This window comes from Cherax quadricarinatus, chromosome 38 (genome assembly GCF_038502225.1).
Source record: "Cherax quadricarinatus isolate ZL_2023a chromosome 38, ASM3850222v1, whole genome shotgun sequence".
NCBI lineage: Eukaryota > Metazoa > Arthropoda > Malacostraca > Decapoda > Parastacidae > Cherax > Cherax quadricarinatus.
The window spans coordinates 11185534-11209533 of record NC_091329.1 but is presented as its reverse complement, the minus strand read 5'-3'; the positions used below and the strand labels follow the sequence as shown (position 1 = coordinate 11209533).

General features: G+C 49.5%; 1 protein-coding gene across 1 annotated transcript in view; it reads left to right on the top strand.

Annotated features, from left to right (window-relative positions):
- Positions 1-24000, top strand: part of Kul (Kuzbanian-like) — a 571846-nt gene that overhangs the window by 99216 nt on the left and 448630 nt on the right. The window lies entirely within an intron of this gene.

The window sequence follows — 24000 nt, the reverse complement described above, 5'->3', positions numbered from 1 at the left end:
GGAGTGTGTAGCCTTGTTGTTGTTGTGGTAGTGGTGTGGCATTGTTGCTGTGGTGGTGTGGCCTTGTTGTTGTTGTTGTTGTTGTTGTGGTAGTGTTGTGGCCTTGTTGTTGTGGTGGTGTTGGTGGTGGTGGTGTGGCCTTGTTGTTGTGGTGGTGGTGTAGCCATGTTGTTGTTGCGGTAGTGTGTGGCATTGTTGTTGTGGTGGTAGTGGTGTGGCCTTGTTTATGTGGTGGTGGTGTGGCCTTGTTGTTGTGGTGGTGGTGGAGTGGCCTTGTTGTAGTGGTGGTGGTGGTGTGGCCTTGTTGTTGTTGTGGTGGTGGTGTTACCTTGTTGTGGTGGTGGTGTGGCCTTGTTGTTGTTGTGGTGGTGGTGTTACCTTGTTGTGGTGGTGGTGTGGCCTTGTTGTTGTGGTAGTGGTGTGGCCTTGTTGTTGTGGTGGTGATGGTGGTGTGACCTTGTTGTTGTGGTAGTGGTGTGGCCTTGTTGTTTTGGTGGTGGTGATGGTGGTGTGACCTTGTTGTTGTTGTGGTAGTGATGGTGGTGTGGTCTTGTTGTTGTGATGGTGGTGTGGCCTTGTTGTTGTTGTGGTGGTGTTGGTGGTGGTAGCAGAGGGACGTGTCACCATCATTATCCTGGTTGGGTCAACAGTGTGGCCTCGCTGTGCTTGGTACAGACAGCTCTCTCTCTCTCTCTCTCTCTCTCTCTCTCTCTCTCTCTCTCTCTCTCTCTCTCTCTCTCTCTCTCTCTCTCTCTCTCTCTCTCTCTCTCTCTCTCTTCATACCATTAAGATGCTGCCACGTGATTAGCCTATATTAGATATCACCATAACAAGCAGGTGTACCTAATAAAGTGGCCATTGAGTAGACAGGCATGGGCTTGGGTGAAGCAGGTCATTGAAAATAGGCCTCTCTTGTGGTAGGCCTGCACTGACAATGTAATTAACTGGCTCTCATGCAGAGTGAGAAAAATTCGTAATTCCAGGAGTGGCAAGGTGCCACACTCGCTGAGTGGCACCCGCAGTATTCAGTGCCGGCACACGTGTGAGCTGAGTGCCATCCAGTAATTGGCGTCACGTGACGCATTGGTGGTTGAACAAGTCAGTTGCTGAACAACCCTGGCCGCCCTGCAAACGGAAATTGGTAAGTTCACACAGCCAACAATCCTTCAGAAGGAAGAGGAAGGAGTGTGAAAAATAAGAGGAAGGAGTGTGAGAAGAAGAAGGAAGAGTAAAAGGTGGCAAGAAGTAAGAAAGAGGAAGAATACTAAGGAAGGAAGGAAGCAGAAAGTAACGACGAATCAAAATTTCTGAAACAGAAACAGAAGTGAAAGAAAGGCGATGATTGGCCAGTCACGCAGTCGACGTCACGTAACAGCAGCCAGTCACCAGCCTCTTCACGTGACGTCACTCTTCCGCGGCCAGTCACCAGTCTCTTTCCACGTGACGTCACGTCCCAGCAGCCAATCAAGTAACTCCTCGGAACTGACATCATCAGGAGCGCCTCGTCCCGGGGAAAAAAGACATAAAAAAAAAAAATCTTTCTCTTTTTTCTCTCTCTCTGTCTCTGGCTTTCATTTTGGTCTTTCTCTGGGTGGTAAAGTTAGCAACTTCCTTCAGGCACTTTTACACAGCAACTTAATTCATCGCTCAACTTGAACATTCATTTTAATTACTAAGTTTTGAGAACCTTGTTATTCCCTGGTGAGAGAGAGAGAGAGAGAGAGAGAGAGAGAGGCAGACAGATAGAGGTAGGGATGGGGAGGCGGATAAAAATTAAGATAGCAGACACACCCACACATACATTTGACAGGCAGATTGAGGGAGAGACAGAGAGGGAGAGAGAGACAGCCAGAGAGAGAGGTATGGATGGGGGTTGAAGGAAGTGTTAAGACAGCAGACACACCTGCACATGCATTAGACAGGCAGCCTGACTCACGTGACAGCAGTGAGGTTACAGGTGAGCTTTCCCACTGAGGGAACAGCACCTGGAGGCTACTATTACTGTCCAGGTGAGGGGGTGAAGGGGGGGTTGCTGCGTCCGGGTGAATAGGGGGGGGGGGAGTTTACAGAGGTTGATGACTGATGTGGGGAGAGGAGGGGAGGATAGCGACGGAAGGGTTGATGACACAGAGGGTAGGAAGTGTGGGAGGGGAGGAAATTAGAGTAAGGATCAGGAGGGAGGGAGGAGGAGAGTCTTTCTCTCTTTCTCTCTCTCTACTTCAGTATTTTTTTTTTTACATAGGGTTTGACAAGGTTAGGTTAAGGATCCCTAGCTTTATAGACAAGCTATTTACACGTTAAGGATTCCTAACTTTATTGACAAGCTAAGAGCTGTTACCTACATCAGCTCATTTGAAAGCATTTTTATTGTCATGAGACATACAAGTAGGGAACAGGATGAAGTTGGAGCCATCTGTGGGCCAGCATTTTCATCTAATCAACTGATTTTATCTCGTTGACATCATAATGCTGTACGACGGTGTTCCAGACCGAGTCATCCTGGGGATAAATGATCTCAGATGAAGTGATGTTCTGGAGAAGGGTACAGCCAGAGTGAAGTTGCTGCTTTCTGTCCGCCTTGTGGTATAGAAGCTTGTTTTACGCTGTTCTCGAATTGGATCCAACTATGGTACTTTGACAATATTGGCTTTGTACATAACAGTAAGGCCACCCACATCCCTCCTGTGTTGAAGTCTCTGCTGAAATGACAGATCTATCCAGGATTGGTCCAGGCGAGGGATGAGACGTCTTGCTCTGTTCTCTACTCTGTCAAGCAGTCGTAGATGAAAGGGGGAGGGGCAGGCAACCCAAGAAAGTGGAGCATACTCAACGTGTAAGCTTCCTGGCTGCCTTGTTTGCAAGATTTACAACGTGGTTCTTCATGGTCAGCTTGGAGTCAAATTTCACCCCAAGGATATCAACTTCTTCCCCAGGTGCCATCACCCTCCCATTCATCCTTACTACAGCACCGGCATTACCATCTCTCTCTCTCTCTCTCTCTCTCTCTCTCTCTCTCTCTCTCTCTCTCTCTCTCTCTCTCTCTCTCTCTCGTGGTAATGAGAGATGCACCTCTGGCTGCCACTAATGCAGTGTGATGTGTCAACAAGATCGGGCAGCATCTTGAAGGAACCAGGCAACATCTCAAGGAACCAGGCAGCATCTTGGTGGACCAGGGAACATCTTGAAGGACCAAGGAACATCTCGAGGAACCAGACAACATCTTGATGGACCAGGCAACATCTCTCTGCATCTCAAGGACCAAGGAAAAGACATGGACCACAGAAAAAAAATTTTGTCTTTGTGGCCCAGACAACTGACTCTTGCAGTCAGCTCATTATCATCTGAATGAACTGACTTCTGTTGACAGCGCTGTGATGCTTCATTCACAACACTGGGTACTGTGTGATGCTTCATTCACAACACTGGGTACTGTGTGATGCTTCATTCACAACACTGGGTCCTGTGTGATGCTTCATTCACAACACTGGGTCCTGTGTGATGCTTCATTCACAACACTGGGTACTGTGTGATGCTTCATTCACAACACTGGGTCCTGTGTGATGCTTCATTCACAACACTGTATGCTTCATTCACAACACTGTATGTGTGATCTTCACAACATGGGTACTTGTGTGATGCTTCATTCACAACACTGGGTCCTGTGATGTTCATTCACAACACTGGGTCCTGTGTGATGCACTCCAACTGGGTACTGTGTGATGCTTCATTCAAACATGGGTTGTGTGATGCTTCATTCAAACATGGGTCCTGTGATGCTTCATTCACAACACTGGGTACTGTGTGATGCTTCATTCACAACACTGGGTCCTGTGTGATGCTTCATTCACAACACTGGGTCCTGTGTGATGCTTCATTCACAACACTGGGTCCTTTGTGATGGTATATATGTGAAGTAGAGGGATTTTTGTATCAACCAGAAGGATTTGTTTCCAGTCAGAGGGATTTGTGGCCAGTCAGAGGGATTTATGTGTCAACCAGAGGGATTTGTTGCCAGTCAGAGGGGTTTATGGGTCAACCAAAGGGACTTGTTGCCAGTCAGAGGGATTTATGTGTCAACCAGAGGGATTTGTTGCCAGTCATAGGGATTTGTGTGTCAACTAGAGGGGTTTGTTGCCAGTCAGAGGGATTTATGTATCAACCAGAGGGATTTGTTGCCAGTCAGAGGGGTTTATGGGTCAACCAAAGGGACTTGTTGCCAGTCAGAGGGATTTATGTGTCAACCAGAGGGATTTGTTGCCAGTCATAGGGATTTGTGTGTCAACCAGAGGGATTTGTTGCCAGTCAGAGAGATTCATGTGTCAACCAGAGGGATTTTCTGCCAGTCAGAGGGATTTATGTGTCAACCAGATGGATTTGTTGCCAGTCAGAGGGATTTATGTGTCAACTACAGGGATTTATTGTCAAGCAGAGAGGTTTAAACCATACCACGGGCGGGGATAGAACCCGCGATCAGAGAGTCTCAAAACTATCCCCGCCCGTGGTATGGTTTGTTTGCAATCGTGTCATTACGATTTCGTGAGTCAGAGAGGTTTATCTGTCAAGGAGTTTGTGTCAATCGTATGGATTTCTTTAGACAGTTGAATGAATCAACCGTATATGTGTGTCTGTGTCTCCTGCAGGTTGATGACACCCTCACTCCAGTGGAAGTTGTTTGCTGTCCTCCTCTCTTGATTTGGTGGAGCAGGTTGATGTGTTCCATATTAACCACACTGAAGTATTCCTTTCTCTCACTGTTGGAGTTAGAGCACTTCTGGTGTAGTCGTTTGCTAGGGTGTACTTGTTTCCGTACGTTGTAGTGCATCGGGGTAGTAATAGTAGTAGTAGTAGTTGGTAAGGCAGCGAGCGTTAGACGAGTGTTTTGCAAGGCAGGGATGGTCGACCTCTGCAATAATGCTCGTGTCTTCCCGCCGTGTTGTCGTTTGTAGCTTCGTACTTTCCAAACGGTACTGTTGACCCAAGCTTCTCTCTGTCTCTCTCTGTCTCTCTCTCTCTCTCTCTCTCTCTCTCTCTCTCTCTCTCTCTCTCTCTCTCTCTCTCTCTCTCTCTCTCTCTCTCTCTCTCTCTCTCTCTCTTGTGGTTCCGTTGCTCTGATCTGACCTCCTCTGATATACCTTGGTTGGTTGACCAGGCTAACACCAGACGAGCCCAGCAATGGGCCAGGCTCGTCTGGTGCTTGCCTGGTCAACCAGGCTGTTGCTGCTGGTGGTCCGCAGCCCCACATATACACCGCAGCCTGGTTGATCTGATGGGTAGATAGGAGCTATGCTGCTGCAAGTGGTGGTAAGTTCATTTGAACCGCTTATAACCTTTGTCGTGTCTTAATATGGATTCCCGTATTAACACACACACACACACACACACACACACACACACACACACACACACACCTTGTCCTGCACAGTGCAAACCATTTTCCTGCAACAGGTGTTCCACTTTGCAATAATGTAACGTGTCATGCAACGCTCCTCTTCAGCGCTAATCAGAGTGGGAAGGAGAGAGAGAGAGAGCGAGTGAGTGAGAGGGAGTTTGATCCCCTGACACTCTTGATCCTCCTTACACTCTTAGTGTTCATTTAGTATTCACTTAGTGTTCATTTAGATAGTGTTCATTTAGTGTTCACTCAGACGAAGAGCTCAAGTGAGAGCGACATCTCTCGACCAGAAATATTTGGACTATATGAAAATAATTGAGAGGGAGGAACGGACTGAGCGAACCAGACCCTGAGCAGGTATCCCAGACCAGGTCAGCCAGGTCCCGTTAAGACCTGGTGAAGACCTGGAGACTGGTACTGGATCACCACTCACTATCTCTCTCTCCCTCTCCCTGATCACCACTCCCTCTCTCTCCTTGGATCACCCCTCACTTCCTCGATCACCACTCTCCCTGGATCACCACTCTCTCCCAGGATCACCACTTCCTCTCTCTCCTTGGATCGCCCTTCACTCCTTCGATCACCACTCTCCCTGGATCACCACTCACTCCCTCTCCCCCCTCTCAAAAAACTTTTTCTTTCTTTTTCCTCTTTTTGTTCCTCTATTTCTCCTGTGTTTTTGTCATTGTTTTTGTTTTACTGTGAGGGTTACCCTCTATCGTTTTCAAATATCTCTCACAAAAGCGCTCAGAGAAGCGGTCTCCTCTGCTTTTGTTTTTGTTTTGGCTAGCCAGCGAGCCTGATGGCGGAGGCGGCCGCAGCGTAGACTCGTTCCTCGTCCAGCTGTTGTGGGGGTGAGGGGGAGATTTACCGCCAGGTTAATCTGTACCTGCTGTATGTATGTGTGTTTGTACTCACCTAATTGTGGTCGCTCTTGGCCCCACCTCTTCTCTGGTCGCTATTCGGTCCACACACTCCCTGCTCCATGACCTTTATCGTACCTCTTCTTAAAGTGTGTATGGATCCTGCCTCCACTACATCACTCTCCAGATTATTCCACTTCGTGACAACTCTGTGACTGAAGAAATACTTCCTAACATCCCTGTGACTCATCTGAGTCTTCAACTTCCAATTGTGACCCCTTGTTGTTGTGTCCCATCTCTGAGACAGCCTGTCTCTGCCCACCTTGTATGCGTGTATGTATATGTATGTATATATGTAGGTGTGTATGTATATAGAATTGATCAGATCTCGAAATGTGAAGGAGGAGAAGGAGAATGAAGAGGAGGAAGAGTAGGACCTAGAAGAAAAAGAGGAGAAGGCGAGTCTGTGAGATGTGACACTCTGGAAGTACATATGTTATTGTTATTGACTCTGAGAGTTAGCAGTTACTCACGCTGAAGAACATTCTTGTTCTGTTAGAAGACAAGCTGTGATGTATATGTGGACCAGGTGGCCACCAGCAGCAACAGCCTGGTTGACCAGGCTAGCCTGGCCCAGCACCCACCTGCAGGAGTTGAGCAGTAGGTGTGTATGATTATGTATGTGTGTATGTATATGTACGTGCATAAGATGTGTGTGTGTGTGTGTGTGTGTGTGTATACACATATTTCACCTCAAAAATTAATGAACGTGTTACGTGTAAATTTTACATAGTCCTTCCTTCGTTCCTTCCTTCCTTCCTTCCTTCCTTCATTTCTTCCTTCCTTCTCTCTTTCCTTCCTAGTGGATCTCCATCTATGTTCTCTCTCCACCTACCTACATCATTCCATCTACGTAATTGCCATCTGTGTGTCTACTGAGAACCATCTGGGCTAGTTTGGACGAACATATTCCCTCCTCCTTTCCTTCCTTCCTTCCTTCCTTCCTTCCTCCTATCTTGCTCCTCTCGTCCCGCCTCCCTCAAGGTCTATAAATCAGGTTAGCCGTGCCTCTTGCTATTCCCTCATGATATATAAGATTATAGCCTTGATAAACTGACAGCCTCCCTCCCCTCCTCCCTCCTTTCTTCCTTCCCTACCTCCCTCCCTACCTCCCTCCTTTCTTCCCTACCTTCTCCCTTCACTCCCTACCAACCTTCTTCCTTCCCTCCCAGCCTCCCTCTTATCTTCCCTCCCTTCTTCCTTCTCTCCCTATCTTCCTCCTTTCTCCCTTCACTCCCTACCAACCTTCTTCCTTCCCTCCCAGCCTCCCTCCTATCTTCCCTTCCTTCTCCCTTCCCTCTCCTCCTCCCTTTCCACCCCTTCCTTCCTTCCCTCTATAACGTTTCTTAAAGAGAATGTCTGGATTAGTTATTTTTATTTCTTTAACTTTTTTCAGTTTTATTACGCTCATAACTCGAGAACGCCTCATCCAGTCGGCTTCAAACTTCCAGCACTCGCGCTCAGGAGCGCCATGAGGAGAGTTGTTGAGGTCAACCCCAGCATCCCGGAGTGTCTGGGATCACTTCTTAGTTAAACCCTCAGTGACGAGGCTTCTAACACACTCACACAGGGTGTGGAAGTCAAGTGTGTAGGTGTGGCCATTGTGTGTGGAAGTCAAGTGTGTAGGTGTGGCATTGTGTGTGGAAGTCAAGTGTGTAGGTGTGGCCATTGTGTGTGGAAGTCAAGTGTGTAGGTGTGACCATTGTGTGTGGAAGTCAAGTGTGTAGGTGTGGTCATTGTGTGTGGAAGTCAAGTGTGTAGGTGTGGCCATTGTGTGTGGAAGTAAAGTGTGTAGGTGTGGCCATTGTGTGTGGAAGTCAAGTGTGTAGGCGTGGTCACTGTGGAAGTCAAGTGTGTAGGTGTGACCGTTGTGTGTGGAAGTCAAGTGTGTAGGTGTGACCATTGTGCGTGGAAGTCAAGTGTGTAGGTGTGGTCATTGTGTGTGGAAGTCAAGTGTGTAGGTGTGGCCATTGTGTGTGGAAGTAAAGTGTGTAGGTGTGGTATTGTGTGTGGAAGTCAAGTGTGTAGGTGTGGCATTGTGTGTGGAAGTCAAGTGTGTAGGTGTGGCCATTGTGTATGGAAGTCAAGTGTGTAGGTGTGACCATTGTGTGTGGAAGTCAAGTGTGTAGGTGTGGTCATTGTGTGTGGAAGTCAAGTGTGTAGGTGTGGTCATTGTGTGTGGAAGTCAAGTGTGTAGGTGTGGCCATTGTGTGTGGAAGTAAAGTGTGTAGGTGTGGCATTGTGTGTGGAAGTCAAGTGTGTAGGTGTGGCCATTGTGTATGGAAGTCAAGTGTGTAGGTGTGACCATTGTGTGTGGAAGTCAAGTGTGTAGGTGTGGTCATTGTGTGTGGAAGTCAAGTGTGTAGGTGTGGCCATTGTGTGTGGAAGTAAAGTGTGTAGGTGTGGCCATTGTGTGTGGAAGTCAAGTGTGTAGGTGTGGTCACTGTGGAAGTCAAGTGTGTAGGTGTGACCGTTGTGTGTGGAAGTCAAGTGTGTAGGTGTGACCATTGTGCGTGGAAGTCAAGTGTGTAGGTGTTACCATTGTGTGTGGAAGTCAAGTGTGTAGGTGTGACCATTGTGTGTGGAAGTCAAGTGTGTAGGTGTGGCATTGTGTGTAGAAGTCAAGTGTGTAGGTGTGGCCATTGTGTGTGGAAGTCAAGTGTGTAGGTGTGGCCATTGTGTGTGGAAGTCAAGTGTGTAGGTGTGGTCATTGTTTGTGTAAGTCAAGTGTGTAGGTGTGGCCATTGTGTGTGGTAGTCAAGTGTGTAGGTGTGACCATTGTGTGTGTAAATCAAGTGTGTAGGTGTGACCATTGTGTGTGGAAGTCAAGTGTGTAGGTGTGACCATTGTGAAAGTCAAGTGTGTAGGTACTGACTTTAAGTATCTGTCCATCTCCCTTTTGAAGACAACCAGGAGTCTATTGGTAATCCCCCTTATGGCTGGTGGGAGGCTATTGAATAGTCTTGGGCCGGGGACACTTATTGTATTTTCTCTTAGTGTACTAATGGCACTCCTACTTTTCACTGGGAAAATGTTGCATCGTCTGCCAAGTATTTTACTTTCGTAGGGAGTGATTTCTGTGTGCAGATTAGGGACCAGTCCCTCCAGGATCTTGCAGGTGAAGATTATGATGTATCTCTCTCGCCTGCGTTCTAGTGAGTACAGCTCAGGGGACTCCAAACGTTCCCAGAACTTCTACATGGAGAGGAGGTTCTGGGTACATTGTCTTCATGTGGGATTTCACCTGTCTTGAATGAAGCTGTTACTGTAGAGCAGTACTCCAGCCTAGAGAAGGGTGAAGGAGGGTGTCTGGTTGGGGAGAGGGGTGAGTGACTGGTAGTGGAGGGGGGAGGGTGTCTGGTTGGGGAGAGGGGTGACTGGTAGTGGAGGGGGAGGGTGTCTGGTCGGGGAGAGGGGTGACTGGTAGTGGAGGGGGGAGGGGGTCTGGTCGGGGACAGGGGTGACTGGTAGTGGAGGGGGGGAGGGTGTCTGGTCGGGAAGAGGGGTGACTGGTAGTGGAGGGGGGAGGGTGTCTGGTCGGGGAGAGGGGTGACTGGTAGTGGAGGGGGGAGGGTGTCTGGTCGGGGAGAGGGGTGACTGGTAGTGGAGGGGGGAGGGGGTCTGGTCGGGGACAGGGGTGACTGGTAGTGGAGGGGGGAGGGTGTCTGGTCGGGAAGAGGGGTGACTGGTAGTGGAGGGGGGAGGGTGTGTGGTCGGGTAGAGGGGTGACTGGTAGTGGAGGGGGGAGGGTGTCTGGTCGGGGAGAGGGGTGACTGATAGTGGAGGGGGGGAGGGTGTCTGGTCGGGGAGAGGGGTGACTGGTAGTGGAGGAGGGAGGGGGTCTGGTCGGGGAGAGGGGTGACTGGTAGTGGAGGGGCGAGGGTGTCTGGTCGGGGAGAGGGGTGACTGGTAGTGGAGGAGGGAGGGGGTCTGGTCGGGGAGAGGGGTGACTGGTAGTGGAGGGGGGAGGGTGTCTGGTAGGGGAGAGGGGTGACTGGTAGTGGAGGGAGGGGGTCTGGTCGGGGAGAGGGGGTGACTGGTAGTGGAGGGGCGAGGGTGTCTGGTCGGGGAGAGGGGTGACTGGTAGTGGAGGAGGGAGGGTGTCTGGTCGGGGAGAGGGGTGACTGGTAGTGGAGGGGCGAGGGTGTCTGGTCGGGGAGAGGGGTGACTGGTAGTGGAGGAGGGAGGGGGTCTGGTCGGGGAGAGGGGTGACTGGTAGTGGAGGGGGGAGGGTGTCTGGTCGGGGAGAGGGGTGACTGGTAGTGGAGGGGGGAGGGTGTCTGGTCGGGGAGAGGGGTGACTGGCAGTGGATGGGGGAGGGTGTCTGGTCGGGGAGAGGGGTGACTGGTAGTGGAGGGGGGAGGGGGTCTGGTCGGGGAGAGGGGTGACTGGTAGTGGAGGGGGGAGGGTGTCTGGTCGGGGAGAGGGGTGACTGGTAGTGGAGGGGAAGGGTGTCTGGTCGGGGAAAGGGGTGACTGGTAGTGGAGGGGGGGAGGGTGTCTGGTCGGGGAAAGGGGTGACTGGTAGTGGAGGGGGGGAGGGTGTCTGGTCGGGGAGAGGGGAGGGTGATTGGTAGTGGAGGGGGGGAGGGTAACTGGTAGTGGAGGGGGGAGGGTGTCTGGTCGGGGAGGGGGGAGGGTGACTGGTAGTGGAGGGGGGAGGGTGTCTGGTCGGGGAGGGGGGAGGGTGACTGGTAGTGGAGGGGGGAGGGTGACTGGTAGTGGAGGGGGAGGGTGTCTTGTCGGGGAGGGGGGAGGGTGACTGGTAGTGGAGGGGGGAGGGTGACTGGTAGTGGAGGGGGGAGGGTGTCTGGTCGGGGAGGTGGGAGGGTGACTGGTAGTGGAGGGGGGAGGATGTCTGGTCGGGGAGGGGGGAGGGTGTCTGGTCGGGGAGGGGGGGCGGGTGTCTGGTCGGGGAGGTGGGAGGGTGACTGGTAGTGGAGGGGGGAGGATGTCTGGTCGGGGAGGGGGGAGGGTGACTTGTAGTGGAGGGGGGAGGGTGTCTGGTCGGGGAGGGGGGAGGGTGTCTGGTCGGGGAGGGGGGAGGGTGTCTGGTCGGGGAGGGGGGGCGGGTGTCTGGTCGGGGAGGGGGGCGGGTGTCTGGTCGGGGAGTTGGGGAGGGTGTCTGGTCGGGGAGGGGGGCGGGTGTCTGGTCGGGGAGGGGGGCGGGTGTCTGGTCGGGGAGGGGGGCGGGTGTCTGGTCGGGGAGGGGGGCGGGTGTCTGGTCGGGGAGGGGGGCGGGTGTCTGGTCGGGGAGGGGGGCGGTTGTCTGGTCGGGGAGGGGGGCGGGTGTCTGGTCGGGGAGGGGGTCTGGTCGGGGAGGGGGGGAGGGTGTCTGGTCGGGGAGGGGGGGCGGGTGTCTGGTCGGGGAGGGGGGGGCGGGTGTCTTGTCGGGGAGGGGGGAGGGTGACTGGTCGGGGAGGGGGGCGGGTGTCTGGTCGGGGAGGGGGGGCTGGTGTCTGGTCGGGGAGGGGGGAGGGTGACTGGTCGGGGAGGGGGGGAGGGTGACTGGTCGGGGAGGGGGGCGGGTGTCTGGTCGGGGAGGGGGGGCTGGTGTCTGGTCGGGGAGGGGGGAGGGTGACTGGTCGGGGAGGGGGGGAGGGCGACTGGTCGGGGAGGGGGGGAGGGCCTGGTCGGGGACTGGTCGGGGAGGGGGGGAGGGCGACTGGTCGGGGAGGGGGGGAGGGCGACTGGTCGGGGAGGGGAGAGTTGAAAGGACAGAAATAGAAATATTGGAAGTTGGCAAGAAAATGGAATGAATGGCGCAGGGGCTGGGGAGGGGGCCGGGGGTGAGGGGCGGGGAGGGTGATGTCAGGGGGGCGGTGTTGATCCTTGGAGCGAGAACAAAGAGAGAGAATGAAGAGAAGGATGAAAAGTAAGAGAAAAAGGAGGAAGAAGAGAGGAAGAGGAGGAGGACTGGAGAGAGTTGATGGATAAGAGAGGAGGAGGAGGAGGAGGATGAGAAGCTGGATAAGAGGAGAGCAGAACAGGATGGGAAGGGAAGAAATAAGAGAAGGATGTAAGGGGCCAGAAGAGGAAGGGACAAGGAAGAAGAGGATAGAAGGGGGAGGGAGAGGAAGAGGGGAGATGATGTAGGAGGGTAAAGGAATGGTTGTGACCCATTCTGATGGTTTATGTTCCGCAGTAAAAGTTGGGTGATGGTGTAGGTGATGGTGCAGGTGGTGTGGATGGTGATGGTGTAGGTGTAGATGGTGGTGTAGGTGGTGATGGTGCAGGTGGTGGTGTGGATGGTGATGGTGTAGGTGGTGATGGTGTAGATGGTGGTGTAGGTGGTGATGGTGCAGGTGGTGGTGTGGATGGTGATGGTGTAGGTGGTGATGGTGTAGATGGTGGTGTAGGTGGTGATGGTGCAGGTGGTGGTGTGGATGGTGATGGTGTAGGTGGTGGTGTAGATGGTGGTGTAGGTGGTGATGGTGCAGGTGGTGGTGTGGATGGTGATGGTGTAGGTGGTGATGGTGTAGATGGTGGTGTAGGTGGTGATGGTGCAGGTGGTGGTGTGGATGGTGATGGTGTAGGTGGTGATGGTGTAGGTGGTGATGGTGCAGGTGGTGGTGTGGATGGTGATGGTGTAGGTGGTGGTGTAGATGGTGATGGTGTAGGTGGTGATGGTGCAGGTGGTGGTGTGGATGGTGATGGTGTAGGTGGTGATGGTGTAGATGGTGATGGTGTAGGTGGTGATGGTGTAGGTGGTGATGGTGCAGGTGGTGGTGTGGATGGTGATGGTGTAGGTGGTGATGGTGATGGTGCAGGTGGTGGTGTGGATGGTGATGGTGTAGGTGGTGATGGTGTAGATGATGGTGCAGGTGGTGGTGTGGATGGTGATGGTGTAGGTGGTGATGGTGTAGATGATGGTGCAGGTGGTGGTGTGGATGGTGATGGTGTAGGTGGTGATGGTGTAGATGATGGTGCAGGTGGTGGTGTGGATGGTGATGGTGTAGGTGGTGATGGTGTAGATGGTGATGGTGTAGATGGTGATGGTGCAGGTGGTGGTGTGGATGGTGATGGTGTAGGTGGTGATGGTGCAGGTGGTGGTGGTGTAGGTGGTGATGGTGCAGGTGGTGGTGTGGATGGTGATGGTGCAGGTGGTGATGGTGTAGGTGGTGTTGGTGTAGGTGGTGTTGGTGTAGGTGGTGATGGTGTAGGTGGTGATGGTGTAGGTGGTGATGGTGTAAGTGTTGATGGTGTAGGTGGTGTTGGTGTAGGTGGTGATGGTGTAGGTGGTGATGGTGTAGGTGGTGTTGGTGTAGGTGGTGATGGTGTAGGTGGTGATGGTGTAGGTGATGTTGGTGTATTTGGTGTTGGTGTAGGTGGTGATGGTGTAGGTGTAGTGTAGGTGGTGATGGTGTAAGTGTTGATGGTGTATTTGGTGATGGTATAGATGGTGTAGGTGGTGATGGTGTAGGTGGTGATGGTGTAAGTGTTGATGGTGTATTTGGTGATGGTATAGATGGTGTAGGTGGTGATGGTGATGGTGCAGGTGGTGTGGATGGTGATGGTGTAGGTGGTGATGGTGTAGATGGTGGTGATGGTGTAGGTGGTGATGGTGTGGATGGTGATGGTGTAGGTGGTGATGGTGTGGATGGTGATGGTGTAGGTGGTGATGGTGCAGGTGGTGGTGTGGATGGTGATGGTGTAGGTGGTGATGGTGTAGGTGGTGATGGTGCAGGTGGTGATGGTGTAGGTGGTTATGGTGTAGGTGGTGATGGTGCAGGTGGTGGTGTGGATGGTGATGGTGTAGGTGGTGATGGTGCAGGTGGTGGTGTGGATGGTGATGGTGTAGGTGGTGATGGTGTAGGTGGTGATGGTGTAGGTGGTGTTGGTGTAGGTGGTGATGGTGTAGGTGGTGTTGGTGTAAATGGTGATGGTGTAGGTGTGGATGATGATGGTGTACGTGGTGATGGTGCAAGTGGTGATGGTGCAGGTGGTGATTTGTGGATGGTGATGGTGTAGGTGATGCAGGTGTAGGTGGTGTTGGTGTAGGTGGTGTAGATGGTGTAGGTGGTGATGGTGTAGGTGGTGATAAGATAAGATAAGATTTCGTTCGGATTTTTAACCCCGGAGTGTTAGCCACCCAGGATAACCCAAGAAAGTCAGTGCGTCATCGAGGACTGTCTAACTTATTTCCATTGGGGTCCTTAATCTTGTCCCCCAGGATGCGACCCACACCAGTCGACTAACACCCAGGTACCTATTTGCTGCTAGGTGAACAGGACAACAGGTGTAAGGAAACGTGTTGAAATGTTTCCACCCGCCGGGAATCGAACCCGGGCCCTCCGTGTGTGAAGCGGGAGCTTTAGCCACCAGGTGTAGGTGGTGATGGTGTAAGTGTTGATGGTGTAGGTGGTGTTGGTGTAGGTGGTGATGGTGTAGGTGGTGATGGTGTAGGTGGTGATGGTGTAGGTGATGTTGATGTAGGTGGTGATGGTGTAGGTGGTGATGGTGTAGGTGGTGATGGTGTAGGTGGTGATGGTGTAGGTGGTGTTGGTGTATTTGGTGTTGGTGTAGGTGGTGATGGTGTAGGTGTAGTGTAGGTGGTGATGGTGTAAGTGTTGATGGTGTATTTGGTGATGGTATAGATGGTGTAGGTGGTGATGGTGTAGGTGGTGTTGGTGTAGGTGGTGATGGTGTAGGTGGTGATGGTGTAGGTGGTGATGTTGTATGTAGGTAGTGATGATGTAAATGGTGTAGATGGTGATGGTGTAGGTGGTGATGGTGTAGGTAAGATAGTGTTGTATATAATTTTTTTGGCTTCTAGGGTCATATCTAGTCATGAAGTTGTGTATAGCATTTGCATGCAACTCTTTCCCATGTTGCATATAAATCAAGTCTTCCAGTGGACCTCAGACAACAATATAATGTGTAACGAGAACAAATTTCAGTTGCTCTGCTATGGAAGAATGGAGGAAATAAAGACTGCAGCTGAGTACAGGAGAAATTCAGCTCATCCAGTAGAACGAAAGTTGCATGTGGGAGACCTGGGAGTGATGATGTGGGAAGATCTTACATTCAAGGATAACAACAATGTTGTTATTTTTACCACGAGGACAGTGATAGACTGGATAACTAGAACTTTCAAGACATGAGATGCTGAGCCAGTGATGATACTGTTTAAGTCACTTGTTCTCTCCAGACTGGAATACTGTTATATGCTGACCACCACCGTCAAGGAAGACTGGAATACTGTTGTATACTGACCACCACCTTCAAGGAAGACTGGAATACTGTTGTATACTGACCACCACCTTCAAAACAGCTGAAATTGCTAAGCTGGAAAATGTAGAAATAACTTTCACTGCTTGTATACACTCAACCAAGCATCTGAACTACTGGGAATGCTTATGTCCCTTAAACTGTATTCCTTGGAACGTAGGCGAGAAAGGTACATCATAATTTACACCTGGAAAATCCTGGAGGGACTGGTGCCAAACCTGAACATTGAACCCACTCAGAATGCACACGAGAGACGTGGCAGACGGTGCATAGTACCTCTGTTATAAAGAAGGGGGCGCCACGAGTATATTAAGTGAGAACTTGATAAGTGTCAGAGGTCCCTGACTCTTCAACACCCTCACTCTGTGCATAAGAGATACCAGCTGTCTTCAAGAGGGAACTGGATAAATTCTTCAAATCAATTCCCGATCATCCGGGGTGTGGTTCGCACGTTGGACTGCTTGCGGCCAGCAGTAACAGCCTGGTTGATCAGGTCTTGACCCACCAGGAGGTTTGATCGCTGAACGGGCTGGGGAGCGTTGACCCCCTGGAAGCCTCCTTCAGGTATTCATCCCAGTGAGGCTGAAAAAGTATTTCCTAGTGTCACTGTCTCAGACTCACTTGCCTTCCTTGGTCCCATCCTGCCTCACCTTCCTTGTTAGAGCCTGCCTGTCTACTGTCTACACGGTAATTTGTAATGTAGGCGAGAGAGAGAGAGAGAGGTTCCTGACACATGGACAGATTGGTTGGGGCAAGATTTACTGCAGTGAGATCTGTCACCAGGGAGTGAGACGCCAAGAACTTGATCTCTCTCTCTCTCTCTTTCTCATCGGTGTCTCTTGTAATACAATATCAAAAGCTTTCTTAAAGTTCATGAATATGCGGAGAACCACTCTTCTCTTTACTGATGTATGTGTGTGTGTGTGTGTGTGTGTGTGTGTGTGTGTGTGTGTGTGTGTGTGTGTGTGTGTACTCACCTATTTTTACTCCGGAATAACCTCCAGGTAACCTATTTCTGGTTGCAGGGGTCGAGTCTTAGCTCCTGGCCCCGCCTCTTCACCGGTTGCTACTGGGCCCTCTCTCTCCCCGCTCCATGAGCTTTATCAAACCTCGTCTTAAAACTGTGTATGGTTCCTGCCTCCACTACGTCATTTTCTAGGCTATTCCATTGCCTTACAACTCTATGACTGAAGAAATACTTCCTAATATCTCTGACTCATTTGTGTCTTCAACTTCCAATTGTGGCCTCTTGTTTCTGTGTCCCCTCCCTGGAACATCCTGTCTTTGTCCACCGTGTCTATTCCACGCAGTATTTTATATGTCGTTATCATGTCTCCCCTGACCCTCCTGTCCTCCAGTGTCGTCAGGCCGATTTCCCTTAATCTTTCTTCATAGGACATTCCCCTTAGCTCTGGAACTAACCTTGTGGCAAACCTTTGTACTTTCTCTAGTTTCTTGACGGGCTTTATCAAGTGCGGGTTCCAAACAGGTGCTGCATACTCCAGTATGGGCCTGACATACACGGTGTACAGTGTCTTGAACGATTCCTTACTAAGGTATCGGAATGCTGTTCTCAGGTTTGCCAGGCACCCATATGCTGCAGCAGTTATCTGATTGATGTGTGCTTCCGGAGACATGCTCGGTGTTATACTCACCCCAAGATCTTTCTCCTTGAGTGAGGTTTGCAGTCTTTGGCCACCTAGCCTATACTCTGTCTGTGGTCTTCTGTGCCCTTCCCCTATCTTCATGACTTTGCATTTGGCAGGATTAAATTCGAGAAGCCATTTGCTAGACCAGGTGTCCAGTCTGTCCAGGTCTCTTTGAAGTCCTGCCTGGTCCTCATCAGATTTAATTCTCCTCATTAACTTCACATCATCTGCAAACAGGGACACTTCTGAGTCTAACCCTTCCATCATGTCATTCACATATACCAAAAATAGCACTGGTCCTAGGACCGACCCCTGTGGGACCCCGCTCGTCACAGGTGCCCACTGTGATACATCATTACGTACCATGACTCGTTGTTGCCTCCCTGTCAGGTATTCTCTGATCCATTGCAGTGCCCTTCCTGTTATATGCGCCTGATGCTCTAGCTTCTGCACTAATCTCTTGTGAGGAACTGTGTCAAAGGCCTTCTTGCAGTCCAAGAAGATGCAATCAACCCACCCCTCTCTCTCGTGTCTTACTTCTGTTATTTTATCATAAAACTCCAGAAGGTTTGTGACACAGGATTTGCTTTCCGTGAATCCGTGCTGGTTGGCATTTATACTCTTGTTCCGTTCCAGGTGCTCCACCACTCTCCTCCTGATAATCTTCTCCATAATTTTGCATACTATACACGTCAATGACACAGGTCTATAGTTTAGTGCCTCTTTTCTGTCTCCTTTTTTAAAAATGGGAACTACATTTGCCGACTTCCATACCTCAGGTAGTTGCCCAGTTTCCAGGGACGTGTTGAAGATTGTGGTAAGTGGCATGCACAACATATCTGCTCCCTCTCTAAGGACCCACAGGGAGATGTTGTCCGGTCCCATTGCCTTTGAGGTATCGATGTCGCTTAGCAGTTTCTTCACCTCCTCCTCATCTGTATGTATGTCGTCCAACACTTGTTGGTGTATTCCTTGCTGGTGTCCCCATCTGGTCTGTCCCCCCAGAGTCCTTCCTGTCTCTACTGTAAATACTTCCTTAAATCTCGTGTTGAGCTCCTCACATACCTCTTGATCGTTTCTTGTGAGTTCTCCACCTTCTTTCCTCAGCCTTATCACCTGGTCCTTGACTGTTGTCTTCCTCCTAATGTGGCTATACAGCAGTTTCGGGTCAGATTTGACTTTCGATGCTATGTCGTTTTCATACTGTCGCTGGGCCTCCCTCCTTATCTGTGCATACTCGTTTCTGGCTCTTCTACTAATCTCCTTGTTTTCCTGGGTCCTATGCCTCCTGTACCTTTTCCATTCTCTGTTGCACTTAGTTTTTGCCTCCCTACACCTTCGGGTAAACTAAGGACTCGTTTTGGTCTTCCTATTATTTCTGTTTCCCTTGGGAACAAACCTTTCCTCTGCCTCCTTGCACTTTGTTGCCACATATTCCATCATCTCGTTTACTGATTTTCCTACCATTTCTCTGTCCCACTGAACCTCCTGCAGGAAGTTTCTCATACCTGTGTAGTCCCCCCTTTTATCGTTTGGCCTGTCCCCTTCAGTTCCTGTTACCTTCTCCACTTGTAACTCTACTATATAATCAAAACTCAGAACCACGTGATCGCTAGCTCCAAGGGGCCTCTCGTAAGTGATGTCCTCAATGTCTGAACTGCTCTGGGTGAACACAAGATCCAGTCTTGCTGGCTCATCCTCCCCTCTCTCTCTGGTTGTGTCCCTGACATGTTGATGCATGAGGTTTTCAAGTACCACATCCATCATCTTGGCTCTCCATGTTTCGGGACCCCCATGTGGGTCCAGGTTTTCCCAGTTGATATCCCTGTGGTTGAAATCGCCCATTACCAGTAACTTTGCTCTGCTCGAGTGAGCTCTTCTTGCCACCTCAGCCAGTGTGTCCACCATCACCCTGTTGTTTTCTTCATACTCCTCTCTTGGCCTCCTGCAGTTCTGTGGTGGGTTATACATCACTCCAATGACTACTTTATGTTCTCCGGACTGAATTGTACCTACAATGTAGTCTCTTTCTCCAATCATGTCCATGCCTTCCATTTCCTCAAATCCCCATCGGTGTTTTATGAGCAGTGCAACCCCTCCTCCCCCTCTACTCCTTCTATCTTTCCTCAGGATCTGATATCCCGTTGGGAAGATTGTATCTGTTATTGTGTCAGCGAGTTTTGTTTCTGTGACTGCTATGATGTCTGGGGATTTTTCACTGATTCTTTCGTTCCACTCCTCATGTTTATTCGTTATTCCATCCACGTTTGTGTACCAAACTTTCAGTTTCTTTTCTATCATTGTGGTCATGCAAGAATATTGGGGTTGGGGGAGCGAGAGCCTTGGTGGGGGCCTATATGGGGCTGTGGTGTAGGTGGGGTTTGTGATGATGGGGGTGGGGTTAGAATGCCCATAAGGGACAGCTTTTGGGGTGAGGTTTTTGATATGGGGTTGGTGGCAGAGGGAACAGTGAGTGGGTTGTAGTATAGGTTGCTCAGTTGCGTTGGGAATGTCGCGGTTGGAGTCTTTTGGTGGGAGATTCTGTGGGGTGTGTTTGCCCTTCCTCCTGTGTCTGGGTCCTGCTCATTTTCGTCATTGCCTCTCGTTCCTCCTTGCGTCTTTGTACGCTCTCTTTCAGTGTAGTCCTTTCTTCTTGTGTTCTGTCGCGGTCGAGGTATACTCTCTGGTACCCCTGTTTGTCCCTCAGTCTTGCTTTCTCTTGCAGAATCCTGGTTCGAACTGATTCTTCCTTGAAAGTTACTCTGACAGGCCGTATCCTTCCACTCGCAAACCACCCAATTCTCTGAAAATTTGTCACCTGGGTCATATCGCCCTCACCTATTGTTTTCATGATGCCTTCAATCATTTTTTTCTCCTCCTGTTTTATTTCTTCAAAGTTGTCCCCCTTGGCTTCTTGGAGCCCGTACACAAAAACTGACCTCGCCCTTTCCTCCTCCCACTGAGTCTCCATCTGTTTCCTCTGAGGCATTTTATTTCCTTCCATTGACATGTTCTTGCCTTCAGTCCCTGTCATATCTGAAACTTCTATTCTCAGTGAACTGTCTTTCATGACCAGCTGTCCCTTGCTACTGCAGTTGGCTGTTAGAATCTTTGCATATAGCATACCTTCATTGTCTTCGGACCTGTCATTTGATCTTAGTGTGCTCCTCGTCTTTTCCCTGGCCCCACGTGGGTCTGATAGGGCCTTCGTGTACGGCATGTCTCCGTTGTTGCTTACCGTCCCCTTGTCTGCGCCTGACATTGAATTTCCTGATGTCACATCTGAATTGTCATTTGTCTCTCTAATCTGTTTCAGGCTTTGCAGTTTGTCTTCTAAGCACTGTATCATAGCTTCTGCTGCTAAGACCTGTACTTCCCACTTCCTGCACTCTTCAGCTATCCGCTCCTCCATTTTCTTACCAAGCTCTACTATCTTCCTTCCCCACTCTTCCTCCCTTTTTTGGAGCTCTAACTCCCAGTCTTTCCTCCCTGGTTCGTCTACCAGATCTCTGGTTTTCCATCCTATAGGGCCACCCATATTTTTTTTTTTTTTTTTACCACAGACAGAAGGCTAGAGGAGGGAGAGGGTGCGAGGGGGAGAGAGAAAGGGTAGAAAGAGGGAGAGAGAGGAGAGAGGAAGGGTAGAAAGAGGGAGAGAGAGGAGAGAGTATGGGGTGAGGGATAAGACCAAGGGGGAGAGAGAGAGAAATGTGAGGGGGAGAGAAAGGGTAGAGAGAGGGAGAAAGAGAGGGAGAGAGAGAGAGAGAGGGAAAAAGGAGGGTGAGGGAAAAGGCTATGAGAGAGAGAAATGGAGAGATGGAGAGAGAAGCCTATAGAGAGAGAGGAGGGTGAGAGATAGGGTTATGGGAGTGAGGGAGAGGGAGGGAGAGAGAGAGAGAGAGAGAGAGAGAGAGAGAGAAAGAGAGAGGGAAGGATAGGAGGGAGGAGGGAGTGAAGGCAAGAGCGGGGGAGGGGAAAAGTCTGTGGGGGAGGGAAAGGTGTGTGGGGGGGTGAGGGGACGTGGTCAAATTCCAAGGATCAGCTGTGTGAATGAGTGGGTGTGTGTACTCACCTAGTTGTGGTTTCAGGGGTCGAGACTCAGCTCCTGGCCCCAAGTGTATGTGTGTGCGCGCGCGTGTGTGTGTGAGCACGTCAGTTGTTTATATGTCCCAGAAATACAATTCACCTCTGTGTATCCGTAATACTAATAAGATACCATTAACACTGAGAGTAATTCTAATAATTATAATACTAGCGTGTGTTAACAAGTCATTCTTTCACCCAGTTATGTACTACCTTTTACTACATGTGTACCCAATACTTGCTTATCAGATTGTACTGTCTTTGTGTCCTAAAACATTATCTCTCGAAACTGTTGTCAGGGCTGTAGTCCCATTAGCCCCGACTTTATCCTCCTGCCTATTCCTTGCTCCTACAAATTTTATCTTCCTACTACTGCTAGGTGTTGTGTGTATGATAATCGCTCTGGAGCAGGGTTTGTGATAGCCAGCTACCAGTGATCGTAGGGCCGGCTCTACCACTCAAAACTTCCCGCCAACCACAAACAGGTGATTTGTACGTTACTCCTCAGAGGGGACATCTATCCAGATGCCTGATGTACGATGCTCGCTGTACGATGCTCGCTGTACGATGACTCGTGCACCTCGCCCTTCCGCCGCTGACTTCTTCAGCTATTGTTTTCTCGTTGCCCTTTTGAGTCCTCATTTACCACACTTATCACTTGTATACTGCTACTTTTATAATTTACACTTCACTTTTGGTAAGTACACTTCTTATTTGTGATGACACCCAACCTGTTATGGCGGCGCTACTTCCTCAGGCCTACTGCTGCCACCACCTCTGCTTATATATATTTATGTATATATATATATATATATATATATATATATATATATATATATATATATATATATATATATATATATATATATATCCCCTTTCTGGCTAGCTTGTTCACGCTGTGTGCTACATCACAGTTTGTTGTTAGCCAACCTCTCTTAATTCTATTTGATCTTTTCTCTTTAGTCACTTGCTTTGTACTTTGTATATTTGTAACAATGTGGCAACAAGTGCCAACTAGGCCTCAACGAACTGGCACTTTGAAATTTTGTTGTATAATTTCAGGCTTTCTCTTGCCTTTACTTTATTTATTTTTTTTAATACTTTGGTTATCACTTGTAGGGTTGTTCACTGACGTTGTCAGTGTGTGTGTGTGTGTGTGTGTGTGTGTGTGTGTGTGTGTGTGTGTGTGTGTGTGTGTGTGTGTGCGTGCGTGCGTGCGTGCGTGCGCGCGCACATTACCAGAAGCAGTCACTGGGTGGAGGCTCGTATGTACAAGGTGTTGGTGCCAGACTAAGTGGATGAGTGGGTGGTTATTACCACTACCACTTCCACCACTACTACTGTTGCAACCCCTGAATGGGTTGCAATGATTATTATGTATATATATATAATATAATTATTACCTTTTCATTTAATTTTATATTGCTTATATATGCGATAATAGCTAAATCGTAAATGTATGACTTTATATTATTATTTGACTTATGTTGTTAGGATGTAACATATTAAGTGCTCAGTTCAAGTCTTGATTGTCAAACTACTGTAATTATTGCTTGTAGCTCGTTAGACTGCCGGCTTCTGAGCTGCAGTTGTCCATGTAGCTATCACGTGATAGAGGGGGGGGGTCCTCACCTCGCCTAAAGTATTGTCTGCTCTAGACTCTCTTGGTGGTTGGACAGATTGTCTGTCTCATTATTCTTGTTAGTTCTGTAGAACTCTGTTCACAGAACATTGTATAGACTTCGTGATTTTCGACGTTGTACTGAGGTTGTGTGTCACATAGACACTCGAAACATCTCAGGTCCTGAGCTGTAACTTCTCACTTAACTTGTACTGGTATCTGTGTATTATCACAGTCAGGGATTTTCTTATGCTGAACTTAGATTCAGTAGTATGGGAGTTTTGTGACTTTTGTGGAGGATCTGCAGATGGTCCCTACATAGTGTCGTTATATTATCTCCTTGTTCCTGATTCTGTGTCGCAGTTGCTTGTTGTATGGCTATTGGGCTTAGCATTCTTTTTTGTTCAAGCAGACTGTTCTGGTTGCCAGTCGGTTAAGAAGTTAGTTTATCTGAGGACTTTGTCAGTCACTTGTTTAAGTCTAGTCGAGTCGTGAGACATAGTGAACTACTTAGAGCACTTACACACATACACACTTACTTGTGCATATTTGTAATATCTTATTAAATGTTGATGTACCAGACGTTATTTAAGAATTATAAATGTGATATGTACTTTCAGCACAATAATATTGTACTTGAGAAAAGTGATATTATTTTGATTATTGTGATTAATTTAATTTAATTTAATTTGATAATATACCTCTAGACTTAATAAATTTATTAAATTTTAATTTCTCTAGTTAGTAGCCTACCAGTTGTAATCCTGAAGCACTATTGAATTATACTGAATTTTAATGGATAATTGGACAAGGATACTGACTACTTGTTACGAAAACCCAGTAACAGGCTGGATGCTAGAAGGGCAGTCCTTTCTAGTATTCACTGGAGATCTCTAAGCTTTTAGAATCGCGTTTTTTGTAACAACTACTACTACCACCACCACTCCCACTACCACCACCACTACTACTACCACTACCACCACCACTACCACCACCACCACCACTTCCACCACTTCCACCACTACCACTACCACCACTACCACCACTACCACCACTGCCACCACCACTACCACCACTACCACCACCACTACCACCACTACCA